Source organism: Pieris napi, chromosome Z, assembly GCF_905475465.1.
Source record: "Pieris napi chromosome Z, ilPieNapi1.2, whole genome shotgun sequence".
NCBI lineage: Eukaryota > Metazoa > Arthropoda > Insecta > Lepidoptera > Pieridae > Pieris > Pieris napi.
In genome coordinates this window covers 10,378,047-10,403,722 of record NC_062259.1, presented here as the reverse complement: position 1 = coordinate 10,403,722, position 25,676 = coordinate 10,378,047, and the positions used below count along the sequence as shown (strand labels likewise).

Sequence of the window (25,676 nt, the reverse complement as noted above, 5' to 3'; positions counted from 1 at the left end):
AAATCAGAAAAGTCCTAGACCTAAAGAGGATGTAGTGCCAATGATATAATATGATAAGTCTCCATGTAAAAAAAAAAAGAACCCGTTTAGACGAATTAACCGATCTGGTGGTCCTGTATCTAAACTATAAATGAATATTAAGATAAACAATATGTATGTATTCTGAATAATGTTTATTAAACGTATTTATATAATAAATTCTGTTTCAGCAATGCCAGCTTCGATAATAGCTGTAACATTATATCCAACTTTTCGTCTAAGCAAACTAAACTAAACCTATACTTTGTTTAAGATTTGTGTGATGCTAAGTTTTAGAGAGATGTTATTATAAATAATAGTCTATATTTATAAACGTTGGGCCAGGCTCAGAAGGCTTACTATTATTACTGCTTAATGAAAAGATAATACACCTTAAAATGTTGTAACGGCACATTTAAACGAGGTTGTTATCATATTTTGTCAGCAATAAAGTTTGTCCATAATAAATATATATTAACTAGCTTTAGCTCAATTCAGAGGAGATGTCGCGAAATTTTTTCCTCAATTTTAAACTAACTTTAAAAAATACCCTTTAAATAACCTTTTTATTTCTTTCCGTGAAATCAAAGGCATAATAAGTTAAGTTATAATAATCTAATGGCGCTACTACTCCCTATGGGTCTAGGATTAGATTAGGTCGCAGATTGGCTCCGATCCTTTGAACATTTTTATTTTTTATAGACATGTAGATCGAGAAGTCAGCCTTGCGATTCTGTAACTCACTTTTCGAACTCACACAGCGGTTTTCGCAGCGGCGGTCGCGCTCAAATCAGTCGTGAAGCAGTCATTTTACGATTTGGCATTCCGATAAGGAGGGAGCTTGTAGTTTATTGTTTATCAGAATGACGCAGGGTTGAAAGACAGAAACATTCTCAAGAGTAACTCAAAACGACCGAAATGATTTGTTTGTATCTTTAATAACTAAAATAATTCTAATAGTTCGGCATTCTTCGTCCATACAGACTGTTGTAAGAGTATACGGGGGCGTTTTTCTTCTCGTCTTCCTGATATTTTGCAAGTAAAATCGGCCAACTTTTGTCACTATCTGGTATGTTGGGATTAGCTTCCATCCGTTGACGTATCTTTGCGGCTTTAGCAATTACTTCCGCGTTTAACATGTTCTCTAAATACCGTAGCTTATGTGGCAGAACTATTTTGGAAATCTGTAAAAATAATTAAATGTTAATTCAAAACATTGTATGTAGGTGAATAACTATTTAATAAAACCTAGAAGTCAATGTAATTTTACTAATAATTTGAATTTATATTATGAGTAGTAAATAAATGTATTAAAGTTAGCCTCAACGTGTTAGCCTTATTGGCCTTAGTTGTTTCAACGTACGACATTCATCCCTGGTGTCGTAGGTTCGATCCCCGGCGTGCACCAAGTAGACTTTCTACCTATGCATACATTTAACACTCACTCGTACGGTGAAGGAAAACATCGTGAGGACACCGTCGTGCCTTAGATCCAAAAAGTCGAGTGTCAGGTACAGAAATTTGATCACCTACTTGCCTATTAGAATTGATCACGGAATAGATATAGATATCTGAGGCTCAGACTAAAATTTCCGATTTTCATTCCTAAAGAAAAATTCAGAAAAAATCAGAAAAAATCAGAAAAATTCAAAAAAAAATCAGAAAAAATCAGAAATGTTCCGAAAAAAAGGATAGTATCTATTTATTCTCGTTTTCAATTCAGATCAAACAAACCACGTTTTTCCTTATTCAAAACTTTCATTACATTTACAAATATGTATATAATAAATCTATGCAAAGGGCTAATTGGTTATCGTGATGCAAGCCAAACAATTAATCGGGCTGTATAAACGTTTCCTACAAAAGCCGGCGAATCTAGTTATGCTATTCACTTTCATAGAAATTGATGTCTATAGGAAAGCATTCGGAACTGCGACTTAAATTGCCAGCTATCGATTCATTGGTTGTCGAGATAAAAGTGCAGCGCGAAATATTGCAGAAGTTCAGATTGCGTTCTAATGCTTGTTGCTCTGTGGTACAATTACTTGTGAATGCTACCGTGCTTTGTATGAGTACTTGTATAATAGGTCGCTGTTAACTTTGCTGCATTCCATTGTATGCTTATTCAAGAAGCATATTCGTAAGATAAAAGCTATAATTAAAATATCTTTATACCAGACTTGCACATTAATATTATATTTATAACACATACTGGAACACACAACAATAAAAAGACGTGGAAAAAAAAAGATGGATAGAAGAAATAGAAGCGGTAGCAGGAATGGAGAAAGAGAGCCATAGACAGAGTCAGTTGGAAAAAGCTGGAGAAGGCCTTTACCCGTGAAGGGGTTCCAAAGAAAAAAAATGTATAAGAATGTAAAATAATCTAAGCCGTGTATTATAATTTGTTTTTGTCATGATTGGAAATAAAACGGGCTTCATTATTATTATTATTTTACTGGAACATGTCATACAACTGAGCCTTCCATGTTACAAAACAGTTATTATTAGAACAAAAAAATTGGGTGGTCAATATTGTGATTAACCTACATTCGTCACAAAATAAAGCTATTAAAATGTACATAAAGCGCGTCGTTTCGTCAGAAAACTGTCTTGATCCGCGAAACTTAATGGGAAGATTAACAGTTGGCGCAGACATTACAGAGAATTGTGGTAGTTGCCTCAGCTTAATTAAAGTGGTTGAAATGATCTCGTACTTATTACGTGTAGCAGGTGAATCAGCGCTTATAATTTTACCCTTAAGCATAAAGCGCCATCGTTGGATACTAAAGCGTAAAGCTTCGGTTCTGGGCTCGATTCGAACTACGAACATAATAAGGATGGTATATATACATAATGGTATGCACGTACCACATCAAGCAAAGGGTTGTGTCGCGTGATTTAATAATTCATCGGTTCTCCAAATATATGTAACTTAGGAACCAAAGTAATACTGGTTTTAGTAAAACAGGTGCAAAGTGGCTTTTAACCCTTATTTTTGGACGCCAACCCTTTAAGATAATAATGTCCCTTTTTAAGAAAGGGGAGATCTCTCAGACACTCCCCTTCTGCTTAGCCACTCGGTCACATCTGCCGATTGCGTGTCTGATAGGCTCAGATGTAGGCGTACCTGTATATTTAAAAAAACTCTTATGTTTAACCTCCAATTTTAGTATCAGATTCCAAAATAAAGATCCTGGGAATTAATTTTTCATAAGAAAACAAATCGTGTCTGCCCGATGATTTAACAAACTTCAGTTAATTCAATCGAACAAAATCGGTCGAATTATTTAAATAAAGTAGGCCGTTTAAAATTTTATAACACTATTAATTTGGCGTGAATCTAACTTGATTATTAAATGGACGTAACTTTTTATGCACTGGTTAAATGTATGACAGTTACTTTATCTGTATTCGTTACGAAATTTATTTCAATAGTTCGGTTCGAACCTCAAAACCATGTTAAGTGATACCGCCCATGGACACTCTCAATGCCAGAGGGCTCGCGAATGCGTTGCCGGCCTTATAAGAATAAGTACGCTCTTTTATTGAAGGACCCTAGGTCAAATTGGTCTGTAAGATACTTTAGACCTATTTGTTTTTAACATAACTATTTAAAAACGTTTCTCTTTAACATAACTACTTAAACATATATATATATATTGTATTTTTTATTCCTTGTTTTTTTATACGCTTTAAAATAAATGTGATGTTTTCTTAATTTAATGAAATAACGCGTATAGAATTCTCTATGATTATACGTATGGTCAGGTTGAAAATTCTGATTTGGAAAATGTTTAAAAGAATAGAGGAAGATAAATTCTACCAAAAATTACCCTTTCATTCATAAAAAAGATATGGGTGTAGTTTTATCTTTTTAATTAAAGTTATCTCTTTCTTTTCAGCAGAGCGTAAATATTTTACAAAAACACTAAAGAGCACTTTAGTTAAAAGTGTACAATAAGACTGAATCATATTTAATAATAACGGTATCACTGTAAATTTTCATTTAAGGCTGATAGGCGAATAGGAGTGACAGTTCCACTAATCTATGATTATTAAAGCTTTATTAAATAATCCATACAACAATTTATTAGTTTACTTTCCTTAATTTAACACTTAATATTATTAGTAGTGTTAAAAATTTTAAGTAAGATTTCCTTTTTCTTTTTTAGTGGTCTATTTCTTGTTTGGTCCCTTTCAGGATAAAAGCCTTCTCCATATTTTTCCATTTCTCTTTGTCTTGCTCAAGACATTAGTAATCTTTTTTTTTTAAGACAATTCACACCAATTGACCTAGTCCCATGCTAAGCTGGTGAAGCTTGTGTTATGGGTACTAGGCAACGGATATACATACATATTATAGAAAGATAGAGATATAAATACATATTTAAACACCCAAGACCTAAGCACAACACCAAACGCTCATTACATCGATGTTCGTCTCAGCCGGGGATCGAACCCGGGACTCATGGATTCGCACTCAGGGGTACTAACCACTAGACCAATGAGTCGTCGATTATCTATTAAGTAATCGTCGATAATCTATTAAGATTTATCTAATACTACTATAATATATATTATATACCTCGTGATTCGAGAAGAAACCTACATTTAATAATAGTCTCAATATGAAGTAATGTAATTAGTACTTACAACACTCGCAATACATAAGAGAACACCGAAGCTTATCAGTCGACAATACACCATGTTGTTAGACGAATTACAAGGGAATGAGTGGGAAATTTAGGGCGGTTAGCCTTATCGAAGCCTAACCAAACAGTTATATTTGACAAACAACGCTTTGTTTAATAGTTATAAGAGCGTTATTGTTCTTGAAATATAACTTCGATAACGTTGAGTTATTAGGCTGTAGAATTAACGTTTTAAGCAACGCGTAATTGCAAGCATTGTAACAAATTATTCAATATTCGAATATCTGAAATTGAACAGCGTTGTTGGTTCAAGTTTAACCTGAATATAAATGAAGACGTAACTTACTACGGTAACTCTATTTCAATATGGAGTCCATACCACGTAATTTCAAGTTTGCGACAACAGCGCTATATATTGAGAGTATGGGTATAGATATTAGGTATCGTCCTTAGTCGACGTCATTTGAATTTTACAGAATTAGATAGCGATTGATAGCTCTAATGCCGTATTTATAAGTCTGATAAAAATATGTGTCTACCTCATGCCTCACTGAATATAAAGAAAACTTTCCACACCTGTCCCAACAGGCATTGTTTTTTTTTGTCTTTGTGAAAAATCTGGCATCAAACGAACAAAAATTAAGCAGACGTGACATACTAATTTATTTATACATTTGAAGCACGAAGACGAACAATAATTTAGTTCATGTCGGTCCGGCTAATAGGGTGCGAATTAAAAGTTCCTCGCGCCGGCATTAAGAATATTTAATAGAAAAACAAATAATTTATGGTTGCGTTATATTGAGTCAATAACAGCAAATGAGGCAAACGTACAGTTAAATTGTATGATAATTTTAACAAACAATTAAGTCTTATTATTTTATAAATAGTGAGAACTAAATAAAATTAAAAAAAAATGGTATAAACAACTTGAACGTTTGAAGGCCAAGCATTACTACCAACTCCTGTTGGTATAAATAAGTTTTATCTGAGGCTTGATGATTGATGAACGACGTGTGTCACTTCTAGCTTTTGTTGAGAACCATGAGTTATATCCCCTAACATTAATTTAGTTACATATATAATAGAAGTGTAAACCAAATGTTAGCAGTCAAAAGCCAAAATTAGCCCCTTAGTTTTTCCCACACTCATAATTTAACATTCTTGTTTCCGATTATGTCCAAAAAGGCCGAATACACTTGTATTAAAGTGTTACTAAGATTTAAGGACCCTTAAATAAGCTAAGTTAGTTTTTTGTTAGCATCGCAACTCTCATATTTAAAACAACCAGCTTCAAAGGAAGATTTTCATTTAACATACATTTTACATCCCTCAAAAAACCGCCACCGAACTTAGCTCATGCTAGAATTGTTTTTCAAAGCGCGGATCCAGTTCCCAAAGAGGGTGTGGTTACGGCGACCCAAAAATTTTATGTTTGAGTGCAAGTAATTATGTACATAATTACAACAGAAGAAACTTTCAGAAATATCAGCATGATTTAGGACAATATACCTCTATCAAGGGAAATAACTCTCGTGTCATATTATTTTTAAGACTGTATTTGCACTTACATAAAAAAAATCATGTGAAAAAAATTGCGTTGGGATAATCCTAACACAAGTATACTCGTAGCTATTGCTACAAAACTGCACTAAAATAGCATCATATTCCTCTTAGAATAAGAAGCCAGCCCTTGAATAGTTTCAGGCTTGTATTTATACATTTTGATCGAGCTTTTTATAATTTTAATGATTATTTAAAATTATGTTTATAAATGCAAAACATTCTGCATTGACTTTACTTATTTTAGTGACAAGTGTTTGATATTCGGTCTTAAGAGTGTGACACAACTTTAATAATAAGTCTCTCAGTCATAGGTAAAAATGTTCGACCATCCATATACGATATATACTTTTTTCTATTTTTATTTATTATTGCTTATTCCAAAACTATAATTCCTGAAGGGCGACACCACATTATAAATTCCTCATAAACTAAAGAGTTAAAAAAAATACAATTAATACAAAAACATTGTATTATATTACATCTATCTTAAGCAAGCAAGCAATCACTTTCCAGGTTGGCTAAAAAAAACATTTTTTTCGGGTGTTATTTTAAGATTTGGGGGTAAACAGTTAATAAAGCGTAGAACAATATGTGGTTGTCCGTTCTACGTATACATTATTGGCGCGGACTGTACGAAGTTGTACTTATAGCCCATGTATGCGTTGAATGTTCGACAGTGCTTTTCAGGGCAGAGTCAAAAAAGCCAATACCGAACTTGTACGTAGATTTGTATTATTCCACAGTGTCTAAATAAGCTAACGTCATTATTAATGTATTGGATTTTTACTTTAGGGCCTACAATAGTTCTTAAAAAACATCTTTACTAGATATAAATACTGTCCAAGTAGTTTCTAAGTTGGTCCGTAACTGCTTAGAAAATTATTATTATTAAAGTTTGACGGTGTGGAACGGCTTTGTATAATTTGTACTTTACACTGTATTGAACCGTGGCCGCGTGTCGGATACAAGGGGCAAGCGAAGGGTGCGTACTTATACATACTCTACCTATAGATTCGGTACTCTATTGACTCTTTGGAAGTCAATTTCACTTATCCTGTCTTTGACAATCTCATACAGTGATTAATAGGTATATACTTGTAGTAACTGTTTTAGTTCTGGTACATTGCATGGTTCTGACGTTCTAATTAGGATCGTAAATGTCTATTAGATTTGCGAAAGTTGTCATAAGCGTATTGTTTGTTTCTATAAAAAATATTTCTCACGTGTGTTCACGTGTGTGTGACTAACGATGTTAGGATAATGGCAGTGGTCACATCTGTTGCGTAAACCGTAAATATATAGCTAAACAAAATACGTAATTCGAGTCGGGCTTTGAAACAAACTCGTAGCAATTCGTAGCATGATGATCAAAGCCGCGTAACTTATTACGCACACTGTTACGGCCTATAAACTTACGAAGTACGTTTATGTATATGGCTTGTATAGATATATTTATCTACATAGTAACAATTTGTGATTTGAAACAAAATCTTAAGCATAAAACGATTATGACAAAAATAATTTGTTCTATACATAACCTTAAGTTTTGTATATTTAAGTATTCCCTATTGATATGTATTTTGGTTTAAAGTTACTTTTTATTTCAGTAATAAGATTGTCGTCGAAAAGGTGTCGAAGAAAGTCACATAATGGACCACGGATTAGACATTACACTAAAAAAAGTTATACAGGTCAAAATTAATCTAATTAGTAACAAAACAAATGTATTATGACAGTAAAAATTGCGCCCATTATGCCGCACGATTACGAACTGGTGTTCCGGCGAGTTACAAATACTGGAAAATGGAAATGGAAAATCAGTTGGGTCTGCGCTACGGGATAGGAAGGACGTAATCCTCTTTTGGCTCCCACAAAATCGAAACATTTTGCGCGAAAACAACAATCAAAATATAACGTTTATAACCATAGTAAAAATAGTAAACATTATAATATTGGAAATATTAAGTAAAATGTAGTGTTTTCAAGTACATTTAAAGTTATTCGAAAGTCAAAAAGTACAAAGGGAATGATCTATGTAAGGTTTAAGCAATACAAAGGTCTTAAACACCGGCTTCACTCCGTGGTATAAGGTTTGTTGAACAATTAATTAATTAATCAATTCACTATATTTTTATTGTTCCTTTTTTGTGTATTTGCAATGGCGAATAATTCCTTATATTGCGCGTTTATTTACATTATATATTTATGTTATAAATATATTTCTTTATCTATTTCTTTACTTATTTTTAAAGAGAGCAGGTGATCAGGCTTCTGTGCCTACCGATCTATTAAGTGTTTTTTTATAAACTAATTTTGATACTTCTGGGAGCTTCATCCCCCGTTTTTGATACAGATTACCTTAGAGCATTAAATTATTCAAGGTGTATATGGTTGGCGTAAATTAATTATAATAGAAATATTTAATCAATGGGTACATCATTTTCCGAGACGTAAAAGACTTACTTAATTCCCTTTACTAATTAGAAAGCTGTGCAGTTCTGAATAGAAGTAATTTATAAAATGGTATTTAAATTCATGAAAAGTTGAGAGGAAAATGGGAAAAAGTTGTAATGAGACTCCAAAAGAAAAATAGACGCTAAAATAATATTTTTATCTCAAACTTTGGCGAGGAATACACTTATATAATATTAACTTTGAAATTACTGAAAGCAGTTGTATCACGAATGCTTTTCTAGCCGGTCTTTAATTATTACTACTCTGTCCGTTTTGCTTGCGTTGTTCTGTATATGTTTTGTATATATATGTTCCTCAGCTTAAAAATACATAGCTAAAATTTCAAATTTATGTTAAAAAAATTTAAAGAGCATAGAAGTACTTAAAAAATATTAATTATATTGAATTCAAACATTTGATACGTTTCTTTAATATTTTTTTATAGTATAAAGACAAGTTGGTGATGTACCTTCCGTGTCTGTTCTGTCATGCTCACGATGTTTACCTTTACATTACGAGATTGTTAATTACGTATATATAAATAAAACTCCATTGGTGCCGGCATGGCTACAGCCAGAATCTCAACGCAATACGGTTTAGTCAAACAGTCAGACAGTCAAAAGCTTAAGCTGTTTGGTCAACACTGGTCTCAAATATATAAAGCTGATGATGCGCTATGTTGTTCAAAGAATTTCGTCAAGCTCTCAAACATATCAAGAAACTAATTTTTACCTTAAGATTTTCGGGAGTGCTATTAAAACAAGTGGATCGGGTATAATAATAATCTAGTGGCGAAAGAACCCTTTGTTTAGTCTTGGCCTCGGATTGTTTCTGTTTTTTTCCATTATTTTTCTATTACATGCAAGAACGACCGTCGTCAATTTACGGTCTAAAACATTAGCCCGCTTCCTCGCGATGATTTCCTTCACTCTTCGAGAAATTGTTAAAGTCGTATGAACAATCCATCCGACAGTCGAAATGTTATCGTACGCTTTAGGGTTGAGATGTGCGTCGATGGATTTTTCTTTCTTTGTGACCAATTAACATTTCCACTATGAAATAAACCCAGAAACATATGTCAGATATAGAAGGCAGTTCACCTACTCGTCTTTAAAATTAAAAATTATCAAAGAAATCGATCTGATGCCCAGACACAATTTTGTGTGAATTTTCACTTAAAGTAATTATGAGCCGCGTGGACAAAAAATACAAGGACATTTTTTTTTTCAATTATTGTTAGTAATTAGTTTTGTGTCAGAATTGAAGGATTATTCAATATAGTTACCCAAAACAGGGGCACACAAAATTAATCTAACGCTAGTCCCCACACTCTAGTGTTATAAATAATGTTGTGTGTGTCACAACCATATTTCTATATAAAGTTTTATTATTATAATATTAGAAGAGAAATATTAACTTTACAGTTTAGATGGTAATTGTGTTATGGTACAAACGTTTAAAATGTGATTAATTATCACAATATATTATAAATTTACAATAATTAGTGCCAATTTTCATATTATTGGACTTTGAGTTGTAACAAACTCTGGCCTTAAAAAAAAATGATATACGGTATTTATTAGTTAAATTTCCACGTCCAATCAGTGAATTGGAAACTAAACTCAAAAGAAAGAAGGTTATACAGAACACGCGTAGACGCGTCTACGTGTTGGAATGGTCTCACCTTTTGTTTTACATTCTCACCCCTCACTTTTTCAATACAGCTAAACAACCAAAATATTGATTCTTTAGAATATTTTGACCGCCTACAATTAATTATTTCGAAGCCACACCATGTACTCATTTTTGCTTATGCGAATGTATTAAATTAATTAAAAAATACTGCCTTGCATATAACATTTCTAAACGTTTAATTTCGGTACAACGGCATGCATTTTAATTTTCAAGGCGACAGGATTTTTTGTTGCTTTCGTTGGCACAGTATACATTTTTTACAATGAACATAGAATTCTTACCTACGATAAGTAGTTACAAAAATATATAAACTGTATTGTGAGAGCGCGCTAGATTTGTTCTCACAAAGTTTTTGTAAAATGTATACAAGTATGATTGACTTTATATATATTCTCAGTGCTTCGTAGTACTTTCTCTCTCGTTCAACGTTCAGGCCGTGACCTTTACCCCCTTTCAGAGTACTCCTAGCTACGTATTCATATTTAAACAGTACAAAGGCACTTGTGCGCTTTGTAATTTGATCTTCGTGACTGTTGAATTTAAATTAATGATTTAAGTATTCTATAAGTCCATTTAGTCTTTTATTGTCTCATTTCTGCATATATTTTATTGATCTTTTTTATAGGCAGATGAGACTCCATGTAGATTTACGATGGGGCGGTTTGTCTTTGAAGTAAATATAATTTATAACAGAGGTCTATTTAAAATAGGTCTTCTGCATCAAAATTACAGATAAACTGCAGTTTTGATCGCGATAATATCGATACAATGTATTCAATAAATCATAGATCCTTCCAATTAATCCACTATTAATCGCTATGCTAGTAATGGAAATATTAAATCCGGAATAACGTCCACTGGTCACGTTAGCAAAAATTTAATATACCAATGATCAAACAGTGTTAAAATAATAAGGTTGTATTTATTCAGAAGCCTTGGAATTATTGTGAAATATTCAGTCGCAATATTTCGCTCCTTTGCCCACTCGAGTTGAGATGAAGTATCTTTGAGGATTGTAGAAGGGCCTACATAATTCTAAGATGTTTTGTATACTTCTCCGAAATTGTTTAGTTGGTATGCCTTGATGTTCGTTATAACTGAAGGATTTAGAAACAACTAGGATTTTATAGCTTAAAATATATAAGTTTTTATAATAAAGTATTTATAATAAATACTGTTAAGTTATGGCTTTATTGATAGCACAGCGATGATTTTATTTTTGAGAAACTCATTGTTTCTTTGATGATATACCTAATCTGAAAATGTTTATTGTATCTCAAATCTTTATATAAATAATTCTTCTGTGAGTGTGTATGTCACTGAACTTCTCTCAAACGACTGGACCGATTTTGATGAAATTTTTTGTGTGTGTTCAAGGGGATTTGGGAATGGTTTAGATTCACAAATCATCCCGCCAGATGGCGCTGCAGTCGGTACTATCATACTTTGCTTTACTAATCGCTTGAAATATCGTGCAGGACAACGTCTGTCGGGTCCACTAGTATTACATAAAATACATGAGTTGAGACAGCCCCCGTAAGTAGTCAGAGACACTTGTGTTTGGGCTGGCATATCAATACTGCTGTTACCTAAGTATAGTAAACTAGAATAATATATATAACTAAAGATATAACTATAACGTTAATTACGATAATACTCTATTGTAAAATAGCCTAAATAGTTACTTCATTTATTCAAAAACTTCTGGTTTATCTGGGTCACAGCTACAAATAATGCTTGAATTTCACAATGAATCATTTCTAGGTTATCCTTACCACATTAGATATATATTATGTCCTAAACTAATGGCTTACCTGAACTATTTTATAGATATTCAGCCATCAAAAGATTCTCTTGATACATTTTTTAGCATATGGCAGAAACATTTTAATAACATATCGAAAAATTACAAAACAAGCTTCGTTTACGTGGTAAAACGACTAAAGGAAACCGTTAACCTTGATATGGTATTAGCTGCTTGTCATGCACATGTTTCATCTATACTTCGATATGGAATTATAGTTTGGGAAAATTCAGTCGAAGTAAATAGGCTCAAAAAAGTCTATTAGAGAAATTTGTGGAGCAAACAATATAGTTTGCGTTAGTTGCGTCAATTTGTTTAATAAGTTCAAAATTTTATTTCTTCCCTATATGTATATTTTAGAAATGTCCTTATTCGTTCACAAACACATAAATATTTTAAGTCAATGGGCAAATTAATAGACATCTGTCGAAGTAGACATGGAGAGAAATTGTTGTGCCAAAACTAAATCCGGCATTGTATAGGAAAAACATATATTGTATATATCTAGGTTCTATCTAGGACTATCAAGGTTTATTATAATTTACCAAAAACATTAAAAGACATTTCTTCTAGAGTTTTCGAAAAATTAACTTAATATACTACTTTTTGAAAAAAAATATTATTCTATTAATGATTAATTGCGTATTATAATTAATATTATTGAACATAGTGTCAAAATATTATAGAACACTAAGACTGTTTATGAACATTACCTTACTTTAATACTAATGAATAGTATAGTAGAAAATTAAGTCAGTCAAGATAATATTACTAATTAGCCATAATTATTGTATAGGCTAGATTGGAATTCATGTAAAGTCGCACTCTTTTTTGTGAACTTTATCTATTGTAAGAAAAAAAAACATTTGTGTCAGAATATGCGAACTTTAGATTGTACCCCAATAACATTTTTGTACCATATTTTTGCAAATAAATTATTATTATAAGTCCATGCATTTGATATGGTCCTTTAGTTACACTGACCCATGCATAATTACGTAACCTGGTTGCTTGATAATGCATGGTGGAGGTTTTTGAGACGAAGTTTCGCTGCATAATAGCCGGTAGAGAATTAATCCAATTCTACGATTTGCCGAAAATGCGTAATCAGCTAATCACTGCGCTGGTTATGTAAGTACACTCGACCATTTACGTCTGGCTTAGATAATATTTAAAGCCAATTAGTACGCAACGATTCCTCTTCGACATTTTAATTGTGGAATGTGTTGAGTGAGGAGTCATGGTTGTCTTAGCATTACATATAGTGAGTTGCTTACCAGGTTTTCAAATAAGTTCAACTAAATGCTAATATATCGTATGTAAAGAAATCATAGTAGTAGTTCAGTGAACCACGGAATGAAAACGTAACGCTCTGCGCATTTTAAGCGAAATTTTAGATTGAGCTTCTTTGTTCATTTAAGAGAAATTATTACTCAAAAGGCAACGCACTCGAGAGCCCTCTGCCATTAAAAGTGTCCATGGGCGGTATCACTTAACATTAGCATCCTGCCCGTTTGTCCCCTGTTCTATAAAAACAACTCAAAGTTAATTAAAAAAACATTTTTAAAAGCACTTATTAATTATTATTTATTTCACTTTAGAAACTTACTAGTATAAATTTTCTTAAATGGTATACGTATATATTGATTAACTGTATATAATCTTTACTTAGCCAAACAATACAGAACTCATTTAAATTAGTGAGAAAATCAGGTTATGTAGTGTAGTGTAGTTATTAATCACCTGATTCATGGCCTCGCACCCACATTAATACACACCGGTGATTCAGCATTGAGGATTGGTATAGGTACATTAAAAAAAAAAATCAAAAGTAATGGGTATTGCACCCAATAATAATAACTTTAATTTGAAATGAATACATTAATTGACATTTACTGTAATTAAAGGTGTGACTTCAAGTTTAGTTCATATTAAAAATGTTTCCTTTTGAGTCTTCCGGTCCACGTCAGGTCAAAGACCAACACTAACTCAGCAGTAAGGACGAAGTAGGTACCACAAACCATTTCGCCCAGATAAAAATGTACGAGGGAGTTGATTTTCAATTCCACCTTTGATAAGTCACCTGTGAAAAGTATAATAAGATTCTTTCAAAAAGCTTAGAAAATGAAAATACATTGTAATCACATAAATTAAACTTGTTTGTTATCCATTCATTTGTAAAATTTATTTGTATTGTCCTGACATGAATAATATTATTTTAGGGTTGGTGCAAATAAAAAGTAGAAGTTTTTTAATAATCTTTAGTTAATTTCAATAGCAACAGCTATACCGATCCCGAAGCTTTTGTCTGCAAGTTCACTGTAGTTCTCGTTTTTTCCGTAGCTCTGATATCGCAAAATTAGTATCGCGCAGCACAAATAGTCATTATAGAGATTGGGGTCGCTGTTGATGTCGCTTTTGGAAGATACGAAGCAAGCATTCAGATGTCGTTAATTCTAAGGCTGAATTTTAGGCGTTACATACTTTAATCCGGTCAAATTAGACTAAAAAATAGGGGTAAGGTTACAAAAATTCCCACTTGGCTGAATATTGGTAGGATTGTTCAATACACTATTATAAAGGAAATGTGAAAAGTCCTCATCGATCCGGCACGTGCAAAAAAATTTACTCGGGTCAAAGGTCACAAAAACGGGTTTTTCGCGATTTTCAGCAAAATGGTAAGTTTTATCATAAAATTAGCTTGGATGTCTAAATTGACCGGACTACTTACCTCACACGTTGTATATTCCCCAAGTTAAGGCTCAAATACGCTTTATAAATATTAACTGAAACTATCCGGTTACCTCAGGACAGTTTCCTACTTCCGTTTCCGGGGTACGATCGAACTCAGAGATGACTTTACATAACATACACCGATCGCAGAATTTAATATAAGTACTTGTTTAATAAAATATATTCATTAAAATTATATATAAATGAATATCATATTTCAAGACACGCTTTATAAAATAACAAGATCTATTGAGTGAATAATAAACTATTTATTATTTTATTTTTACATTTGTAATAAAACTTCATCGCTTCGTTTAAATCGTCTCTCCTATTAATTGGTTCCAGTGGAGTCAGTGGAGTCAGTGGCAACCCTGAACACATGTGTATTTTTCGATTATATCCAACACTACGCACGTTTTGATCGTTAAATATTGCCATGACTGTTTATTTTACTTGGCGCCTGAGTATAACGTTATTTAACCAAACAACCTATATATCTTGATGAAATATTGCAAAGTATGCCAAAAAGTTTTCATTATTACGACATATTGTATATGACACGGCATTATTTATATTTAAGAATCACAAATGCTGACGTCACCATCTATGCGTTGGTCGAAGGCATGCAGAAGTCCTTTCAACTTTTATTTTCAAGCGTTTCTTTCCGACACAAAAAAACACGTCTAGATAATTTAAAGAATCTCGGTGATTGCTAGAAAGTCTTTTACAACTCAGTCCGAGGTTTCTTGTGAGCTTATTTTCTCTGCTGAGAATAACACATTTTCCTTGGTTTCCTTAAGAGCAGGGTGTTATGAAAACTCACTGAAGTGTCTCCGTACCAAGCAGCCTTGCGATTCTGTAACTCACTTTTTGAACTCTCACAGCGGCGGTTGCGCTCAAATGAGTCGTAAAGCAGTCATTTTACGATTTGGCAATCTGATAAGGACGGAGCTTGTAGTTTATTGTTTATTTTGTTTGTTGTGTTAAAAGACATAATTCCACCTTAAATTCCTCGCAGTAGGTATCTCATAATAATTTTTACTATGCACTTTAAAAGCTTATAAAAAAATCTATAATTCTCGACTATTGTATAACTCTAAAAGGTTTACAGATAAATCTAAATACCAAACACATTAGAAAACGCTTCTCGAATTTCGTCTCCGAAAACATGCCCCAAACCTGACACTATAGAAATATTTTTGACAACTTGACAAGTGACTCGTTTTGGGACTTATCGTACGCTTCGGTGATAAAGGAAAACTGTTTTACTTCCTTTCACGTTTTCCATCCACTGAATTTCTGATGTCAGTTAACTATTTCGAGTTTGATGAATGTTGACGTTATTGATTATTAATATTAATATTATATATTGGAGGTCAGAGACTTTAAAATATTTGCAAACAAAGTCTTTTTTCAGTATACGAAATACAATTAAATTAATAAAGTAATTAAAATATAAAATGTGTGAACGATATCGTAACCATTAAAGTTTGCCACATTAATACTATCCGGAAAGCTAAAAAAATCACCAATTAATCGGATGAGTCGCCGTGATTTTTTCCCAAATTAAAGAAAATTGATTGCATTAGCTTCGGTCTCGAAGATTATCAAACATTACTAAGTACAAAACGACTTAATGAAGCAGCGAAATAACAGTAAAAGAATTTGATCTTTGCGGTATAAATAAGAAGAAGAACATAAAACTTCCTGCCATTATAATTGTTTGCAGTCAAAAGCATACCAGTATTTTAAATTACGAAATACACAGCGCGGAATAATAGGCGACAACTTTACACCGAAGTACTGCACTTCAAACAGAAGTTGTAAACTTCTGTTTTTCTCATTATACACTCCGATTAAAAGATTTTAATTAGCACATGCAAAAATCAAAGATATACGTATTAAGTTTTAAATAGTTGTGTGTTCTCGTAATATTTTCTTGTAAGTTTTCTCGGCAAAGTTTAATTAATAGTACTCGGAATGTGTTTTTGTTCCGTAAACATATATACATATATATATATATATATATATATATATATATATATGTATACTCTACAGTTTAAATACTTCTGCGGCGCAGTTGCAGCCTGGTTTTGTGTTAAAATGTAATTTTAATATTTTAATATTCTAAAGTTCGCTTTGTTGCACTAAAGAGCCCTAGTAATGCATGTTTTTAAAACTATCTGAATGGAATTTTGTATCCATTTTAGAATAAGCTTTTGTTGTATTAATAAGTATAGCATACGTTAATTTTTTTTTTTTTATACATGTGTATTCACTAAGACATCATGAAATATTACGATCTAGCCTAACTTAAGACTAATAAGTAATTTAAGTCTAACCTAATTTATTAAAAAGGATATTTAACATAAGAAAGTGTCCAATAACACTACTTACAGTCTCTATTAAAGGGAAGACACTTTGTTCTTGTGTTCAATTTTTTTCAATCACTGTTTAGCACTTAATACTAACGTGCACTAACACTAATTCACTAGTTCAAACGGTTTTGTCCTTTTCAATCTTCTCACTAACTTCTACGTTAATTTAACTCTGAAATATGCTTACACTAGTGGCCTTTCGTAGCGTAGTGTTGAAACTTTAGGGAAGCCCTTATGTTCTGTTTGTTTGAATACTTGGTTAAACGGAGGTGTGATAAACTGTTATTTAATTGTTTGCAAAGTTAAGGAATAGTTACAATAGAATATTGTATTTTGATATTTAAAATCTTTTGCAGTAGGTGTTAAATTTTTGAGAATAACTAGTAAAAGGAAATAGGTGCCTCAATTATTTATGTTACAATCTCTTCTATTTATCCTTAGAGAGCACACCATTCCTCACAAAATGTATTACAACAATACAATTTATGACAATTTTACATTACATTTGCAAAACAAATAGAAAACTAAAATAAATTCAAAAAGTCTGGTCCCTGTGGCACTGAACCTTTATTGACGGCAGAATTTCGTCGACGTTCGCGATACTCGTTCATCGAGCGAGAAAAGCATCAGCTAGCCATAGTGTTGCCCAAATGCAAGACCAAGACGAGACTTAGGCCAGTCTTGGTATTGTCTTGCGTCAATACACCTGGTCTCGGTCTTGGTATTGGTATTGCGCTCTCAGTCTTGGTCTTGGTCTTGATCTTGCAGCAAGAGTCTCGCAAGTCTCGCAAGACTTGCAAATACCTATTTGCCTATTGCTATTTGTGGGGGCTTGCGGGCTATCCTGGAGCATTCACCAATGTACAATGTTCATCAACCAATAATAGCAGGCAGGCTACAGGCATTGTGTTGAGATTAGCAGATTTCATTGCAGTGTGCGTAGGTACATTTTTTAGGCAATTTGTCGTACTCGTGACTGGCGCGCTTTGCTACGTAGGTACTGTCGTTAAAGTATGTGTACCTAAGTAAGAAACGATGTAGGTACCTACTACAACAAAATTGTATTCCTTAGAAAAATAATCGTCGTACATACACGACGATTATTTTTATTTATTTATTAAATCATCGCTGAAGACAATAGTCGCTACTAGAGTAGGTACGATAGAAGTTGATAAACCGACACTGCAATTCTCGATGATTTTAAAACAAAATGCGTAAAGCAATATGACGTCGCTCATATTTGGAACTTTTCCACGTTTCAAGTTTGTTAAAATCACCCACTTCCAATTTTGCAGTGCAATGTCCTTTAAAAAGGTATAATAGGTAATCTATATATATATAAAAATGAAACCCGTTTTCCGTTGTCACGACATAACATGAAAACAGTTTGACCGATTTGTCTAATTTTTTTTAATAATATACCTTGAAGTACGAAGATGGTTCTTACGGAGAAAAATTAAAATAAAATTGAGTGAATCAGTCTAAAAACAACACTTTTCTATATTCCCATACAAAATATTCGTAATAATACTTAAAAGTGAATTTGAACTTTAATACCATAGCATAAAGTTCAAGTGTTAGTGGAGGGGTTCCGGGAAGGTAAATTTTTATTTTTTGACATAATGTATTTGTTGTCTTATCAATTTTCTTTTTTTATCTTACTAGCTAGACCGGTGTCCCGAATAGCAGAATAAGTATAAATATAAAGAATCGACTGTTAGGCGGTACGATGTTCGCCAGGCCAGCTAGTAATAATATAAACTAGGTATATTTTTATTACTTATAACAATTTTTATAAAATCTACCTATCCTTACGACTACATTCTTCCTTGCGAGGACAACATAATCTATTTGCGTCCGTTCTGAGCACCCGGAAACTTATTTTATTCTTTAGAACATGGGCAGTGGCGGCGACCTTTGACATGAAAGCGACGGCGGCAACACAAAGTCTAGAAGCGGACTAAATTTTTACCTATTTTGGTGGGGTTGTCGATGTTGGCATTAGCACAGAAAAATAAAATTAAGTAAACACAACGTTTATCCACTTTTTAATAACTAGGTATCCACGATAGAATATTTTTTCTACTAATTTCCTAAGGGTCGATTCGACCAAACTTCAATTTATACACGAGTAACTATACCAAGAATAATCTATTCCATGATTTTAATCTCGAGTAAATCCATAGTCGTTTGTCCACGTAATCGATAGTATAATTGCGCTAGGAATAACAATACGCGAATAGCAAGAAAATGGTGAACGAAAATAAAACTCGGCAAATAAATGTTGTTCTACAACGGGACAGTGTAAGAGCATACATCATGTCAACTCGATTTTGCCGTATTATAGTGTGAAAAAGTAGCTTTTAACAGGTGTCAAACGACAACAAAAAGTTTTTATTTCTTGTTTGTTTGAGGCTTTCGTCTAAACAGGAACTTCTGTTGAGCCCAGTTTTTTTAGAGAATTTCATTCTAATATTATAGAAAATAAAAAATCTAAAAATAAATAAATAAATAATAAATTGTTTAAACGTTTCATTATACAATGCCAGCCTATTAATGTAGTGCGTTGCGTTGACTTGAAATTAAAACACAGAACACATATTTGTGAAATGACAGAAATCAGCTGATTGGACTGACTGACGCCATTAAATTATTCTAGGAATAGCTGTTATTCCGTGCGAAACGGCGGTATAGTTACAATTCCCGAATAAGCCCACTATTCTTAGAATTTGTAGTTGATAAAACGTAAAATTTATTTACTCTCGATTAACTGACGATTTATTCTAAGATTAAGATTTACTCTTGTTTGGTCGAATCGACCCTAAGTACTCAGTCTAAATATCTTTTTCATAATTTTTGTTTTTCAATAATATGTTGTGTGTAATTGTATGGTAAACTCTAAATCTTACTAGAGAGCTTTTTTAAAATAAACTTATTGAAAGCACTGACATGGCATATACACTTTTCAATCTTGCTGCTCACATTTTAGTACCTAGGTATCACTCACTATCTACCATTTACCGATATTAACAATGATTATTTCGAAATCAAAATATTCGCAATTCAATAGATGCAATACCTACTTAGTTATTAATTATCATCTCGCCCGACAGCTTTTAACGCTGTAGTGTTCGAATTCAAGCCAGTGTGAGAATGTATTTAAATAAAAAAAACTCAGGGCATTCAATTTATACCTACCTACTGCTGGGACATCTTCAAGGTCATTTAATTTTATACTGCTATACCAACCCTACCAAAATAGGTAAAAATTTGTGTGCCTCTGTCGGCGAATGCGGCGCTCAGTGTCAAATGCTGTGTTACACTTGTTGCAAACCGCGTCTTTGTCGGTAAATTATCAAATAAGTAGGTATTTAATACACCGACCGACCAACAGTTTATTCGCAGAACGTCACATTTCCCCAATCAACTTTGAACCTTAATTCTTTAGCGATAAACTTGAAAATCTGTTGAAGAAATTTGATAGATTGTAGTACCTTGATGTGCTGGCGTCTGTACCATAGTATTGGCTGCCGTAGAAACTGTTACTAGACCTACTCGACTCGCTGTTAGTTTTAAATTTTGCTAAATAGAAGAATAATATAAACTTTGAATCATAAGTTTCACACCTACATGATGTTTATATAATTTTGTTAACTATAATTTTAAGCACATACCAACCTACGAGTACTAACGTTAGATCTGCACATTAGACATTAACAAGCATAACATATTATTATAGGTAGATACCTACAAGGTATGAACTTTGCTAGAAAGTTATTAGGGAACAGATTTGTGAGTATTAACACGCTACCTACTTAATAAATTGTTGAAATATAATAAGTACTTACCTACCTAATCAATACAATACGTTTCAGGGTGCTTTCAGACGAGCGGCACGTTGCCAATTACAAATACAACTGCAGCCCTTAGTTTAGTGTTATGATTTGTGATACCTACGGTTTTGATACTGAGGAACGTTTCTCAAAATCGGGATTGAAACCAAATACCTACTTAATAACGCCCAAATCTCAGTTTGTCTTAACTGCAAGACGCAAGAGTCTTGCAGGCTTAAGTATTGTCTTGCTCAAGTCTTGCAGGGTTCAGTCTTGGTATTGGTCTTGCTATATTAAGGCGGTCTTGGTATTGGTCTTGGTCTTGCAAAAACGCAAGAACAAGACCAAGACTGCAAGACCAAGACCGATTTTGGGCAACACTAGCTAGCCAGCGGTAACAACTAGGCGCCTACTTAAATCTTTAATTAGTGCCTGTGCACTTGATTTAAATTACATTTAAAGAAAATATAAGTAGGTAATACAGAAGAAGAATGAACAGTTTCAGCGCGTCATGTCAGTTATTCATATTTAACCTTAATTCATATAATAAAGGTATGTAAAGGATTTAATAGCTAATGTATCCGCCAGTTTCTGTCATATTGTGTACCCTGTGATAGAAATAAATAGATAACTGATTAGTGTTTATGAATGTCTTGAATACACTAGGTAAACGAATAGACCAGATCACTTTCGACTCAAAGCAAAACTATTTCTTCTGATATCTTAGTTAATAGCGTTAGTTAATAGGCATTTACCGTCATAACTTGGTATTAGACTGACCTATATTTATAGACTTTAATAGATAGATTCCTACCTTACATTACATACAATTTAGGCAAGGTAGAATAACAATTTAAATAAATCTTATTTAATGGATAAAACTTGTGATATACTCGTAAAAATCTATACAAATGCACAAATTAACTTTTCATTTATAATCATTTCGTATTTTAATTTAAATTTATTAATTACTACAAAAATATTTTATCAACCTTACTAAATAAGCGATTATAAATCACCGATCGTATTATGGTAGCTGAAAAGCTTTAGTCAAAAATATTCAGCCAGGTTACATTGAAATAAAGTTGCATAATTACGGAAGTGATTTTAAATGGAAGGTCAGAGAAATATTCAACTTCGCAGCAATTTGTTTTTTATTTCGCGGACGTTGGTTTGTTCTAAATTTTTGTATTGTAAGCCTGTATATAATAACAGTACTGATTAATTAAGTATTCTGTTTAAAGTATGTAAGAGTCTATATAAGGGCTTAACATCCACACTCATCGTCTTTTTTAATTCAGAATCATCCAATATTTCTTGGTATGAAGACTTCAAAGTGATATGAAGCAGAAGATAAGCGTCTGATGGAGTTATATAAAGAATTTTTTTCTTTTTAAAATCTTTTATCAAGTTTAAATGATAAGTCGTGCCATGGAAACGCATCTGTAGGATCTCTTGAATAGTCGACCAGGTGTTTGTTTAGGTTTGACAAGCCTTTAAGCCCCAAGAGTATCCATAGTTAAAGGAATATAATTTTCCTACTGCAGTATAATCGAGAACACGAACAATCACATATCGGTACAGAGCAGCGTTTTTACGTAAAATTCTAAATTATAAAGTTCTAAGGTTTTTTTTGATCATATCAGATATAGATATTTTAGTAGACAATTATATTTTTACATTTAATCGGTAACGAAAAATATCGGTTCGATAAAGAAATCACAGTTTCTTAGCAACGAAATTAATATTGAATTAATCTTGATGTTTACAAACAGAGATCCAATTATCTTCGTCGCTGTATAAGAATATTAATTATATCAATTAATGACTTCCTATTTATTTAATAATGTAAGATATGCTTCTGAGAGCAGAGGAAGAGGATTTACGTTCGAATGATTTATGTGTATAATTGCGTTGGCTTGGGGGAAAATCAAAATGGGAAAATAAATAAAAGGAATAAAATTATATCAATGAAAGATCATCTGTCTCTATGCTACAATAATAAGTTGTTCTTTCTAGCTGCGCTCTTGACAGTAGAGGTTTAACAACTTAGGGTAGTTTTCTGTAAAAGTAAAAGCGTTAACTTTTGTAAAATTACTTTTACAAAATGTTTTATATGATATCTTTGTGCTTATGATCTTATTTCTCCTTCTGAAAACTCTAATCTACATCTCTCCTACAGACAACAGTACTGTAAAACACTGTGTGTGTTCTTCAAGTTTATAGTCTTAGCAGGTACCCACCATTACCAAAAGATTCATGTGTTTCAATCTGAATTCGTCTACCGTATAATTAAGTGAGAGCTTTCAAGTCCCTTCCACCTTTGCTTGCACCACCAATCACTCTATAGAGACCTCGTTGCTATACGTGACAGCAGAAGGTAAGAATTGGACTTTGAAAACCTTACAGAAAATCATTGGGTATATTTTTACTTTCCTACTTTTTATAATGCAGTTTTAACACGTTCGTGTTCAATATTCACTTAAACATTCACCAAGATTAGATCTTGGGATATCGCAGACCTACCGTCGAAAAATCAATATGAAATCTTATATTCCCTTAGCTTCGATCTCAAGATGGACTTATTAAATTTTTAAGTCATAAATACGTTGCTATTTAATATCTATTGATTAAAAACTCAAGTATAGTGAAAATAATAACGGACATGCTTGTTTTATACAATTAATTTAATAATTAATAATAATAACCAGGCTGGCGCACTTTAAGATGTTGTCATTGGAGAATCGCAGAAAATCAATTGATATATCGTTTGCAGCTAAGATATTTATTAATCAGATTGATTGCCCGAACCTTCTATCTAAATTTAAGTTTCGTGTACCCTCTCGATACCCCAGGCATCCCATTATTCCATTTGTCCCTCCTTTCCGTAGAACGCGTTTTGGTCAAAGCTCACCGATGTCCAGATTAAGCATTCTGATAAACGAGCTAGGTCTGGTTATCCATAGTTGCTCCCCTCGCACTTTAAAATCGATTTTTGTTTAGTTTTTTGTAATTTAATTTTTTTGATTAGTAATTGTTTTTTTTTGTAATGTTTGTTTTGTTTTATAATTGTTTTGATTGATATTTGTATGATCTCTAAATGTATGTCATGTTTGCCATTAAGTGCTTGTCACATTAAAAATTGTATTTTGTGTTTGTTTTTAACAATGTATCAGTGTGCCGAGATTTTTTATTTTATTGATAAAGGTTGCCTACAGCTTTATCAATAAAATAAAAAAAACTATACAATTTATTACTCAATTAAAAAGGAAACCAAATGTAACGATGACATGATAATATTATTTTAGTTAAAACTATTTTGTCTGATCCCCTGACTGGAAAATGATTTAATATTTTGTTTGTGAATAATGATTTATAATTAATGTTACATTAAACATAATTAATTGTGCAAAAGTAACACAAACTAACAATTACGTAACGAGTAATAATTGTCCTTCAAGTTTTTAGAAGGCTTCAAAAAACCCAAAAGGGTACGCGAACTTCTTTAACATTTACAAAAGAATATTTGAACATTTTCCACTGTGTTGACATTTAAATTAAATATAATACCTAATTAAATGTACAAGGTTACTGTCATAACGATCGTTGATCGATTATAAAAGCTTTGTTAGAATTTAATTTACTAACACGAATTCGTTGGTCGTTTTATATAGCGATAAAATTAAAATGTTTTTTATAGTATAATATCAAAGTCTAGGCACTGGCTTAGTTCCATTCCTGGCTAGTTTTCGTTACAAATTGGTTAAAACTCTGGTATTTCCGATTTTTCTTTATAGCGCTGAATCCTGGACAATACGGACATCTGAAAGTTGAAAAATAGATGCTCTGGAAATGTGGTGTTAGAGGCGGATGCTAAGGATTCCTTGGACAGCAAAAAAAACAAACGTGTCCATACTAAGACGGTTACAGGTAAAAAATCGTCTTTCGGCACATTGTTACCAACCCATCCTGAGATTTTTTGGAAAAGTTACACGCAGAGATCTAGAAAGTCTAGAAAAACTCATCGTGAAAAATAAAATAAAATATGTTTATTATGGAACATAAGATACATGTATCACTTATTCCACGTCATTAAATTTGAATTTGTAGGCATCCCTACTCATCGGCAAAGAAGACAGAGGGTGTAGGCCGAGAGAAAAAGCCGGGGTAAAAAACTCTCGGTACTCTTTTAAAAAAAGTGACTGGCAGAGTGGAGGGCAGATCTCGAGGCCGATCCCTTACTCGCTGGACCAATCAAGTAAAAGCTCTTACTGGTCTCACCCAGGCGCAGAGGCTTGCCGAAGACAGGGGAGAGAGGAGGAAGTTGTGCGACGCCACTAACATGACCTTCAGAATTGAAGAGTGCGACTGAAGAAGAACGCAGTCTAAGTGTATAATAACAAAACTAACACCCACCCAACAAAGTGGCTTTATTATTACTATATGATTCAAGTTCGTTTAACAAAACCCATACTTTTGTATGATTTGGTTATAATACTGTCAATGCAATCTTGGCGTCCAAAAGAGGTCAATTATTGAT

General features: G+C 32.7%; 1 protein-coding gene across 2 annotated transcripts in view; it reads left to right on the top strand.

The window, feature by feature from the left end:
- Window positions 1–8,073: 8,073 nt before the first annotated feature.
- The window catches only part of LOC125062755, a 61,423-nt gene continuing 43,820 nt past the window's right edge, over window positions 8,074–25,676 (top strand). For both annotated transcript variants that reach the window (XM_047668873.1, XM_047668872.1), the window contains exon 1: window positions 8,074–8,329. The gene's annotated coding sequence lies outside the window, so the exon portion shown is untranslated. The remainder of the gene's footprint in view (window positions 8,330–25,676) is intronic.